This window comes from Enhydra lutris, unplaced genomic scaffold (assembly GCF_002288905.1).
Source record: "Enhydra lutris kenyoni isolate GAN:26980312 unplaced genomic scaffold, ASM228890v2 scaffoldscaffold57, whole genome shotgun sequence".
Lineage (NCBI taxonomy): Eukaryota > Metazoa > Chordata > Mammalia > Carnivora > Mustelidae > Enhydra > Enhydra lutris.
The window spans coordinates 7,730,358-7,731,181 of NW_019154141.1; the positions used below are offsets into that span (position 1 = coordinate 7,730,358).

An 824-nucleotide genomic window follows, 5' to 3' on the forward strand; every position below is an offset into this window, starting at 1 on the left:
AAAAAAAAGTGTAAGTTAAGCAAGAGTTACGCTCTTGTGTTTTGTGCCAAAACTCCGCCTTCACTTGCGAAGTCTCAATCGCAGTATTTTTAAATCGCGTACATGCATTTCCTAATTTGTAAATACAGTTGTTCTCGAGATCGCTGTTAGGGCCGCGAAAGAATCACGATTCAAAATCTACTTCCTTGCCTTCAGCGCCCATTACCGCCTCTCCCTCCGCCAAAACTGATCTCCGTGCGACCCAGATGGGACTCGAACCCACAATCCCCAGCTCCGGAGGCTGATGCCTTATCCATTAGGCCACTGGGTCACCACAGGATCCGGGTTCTCACACCGTCTCCTTACGCGATGCCATCATCGCGCCCCGCCCCGCCCTGCGCTCGGCGGCCTCGCGTCTGGCGCGGAGCGGTTTGGGAGCCGCCCCCAGCGGCTGCAGCGCGCGCCTGCGCCCCCCTGCTCCCTCCGCCCACCCTGTCGCCCGTCGTCCGCGTCCCCGTGCGCCTGCGCGTGGCCGTCCCTGCCCGTGGGCTGCGTGGCTGGCACGCGGAAACTTCTGGGCGGCTTTCTGCCTGCGGGGTTCTCCTCGGAGGGTTCTCTGTCCTGGCTGTGCTTTAGTAAGGCGCACTTGGGAGAACTTGGACGAAATTCCAACGCCTGTGTTACCTCTGTTCTAATTCTGTTTACCTGAGCCCGGGCGTCAGCATTTTGCAAAGTTTCCTGGGACGTCCTGCTGCCGGTTCTTGCAGAGCCTGAGCTCCTCCCGCACCTACACACCCCACTACCTTCCCGTCCCTTACTGCCCCTCCTTCCCTTTCGTTCCCGCA

The 824-nt window shown here is 59.2% G+C and overlaps 1 non-coding gene across 1 annotated transcript; it reads right to left on the minus strand.

The window, feature by feature from the left end:
* Window positions 1–237: 237 nt before the first annotated feature.
* Window positions 238–310, minus strand: TRNAR-CCG. Its single transcript has one exon. It is a non-coding gene; the product is annotated as a tRNA-Arg (tRNA).
* Window positions 311–824: the final 514 nt, after the last annotated feature.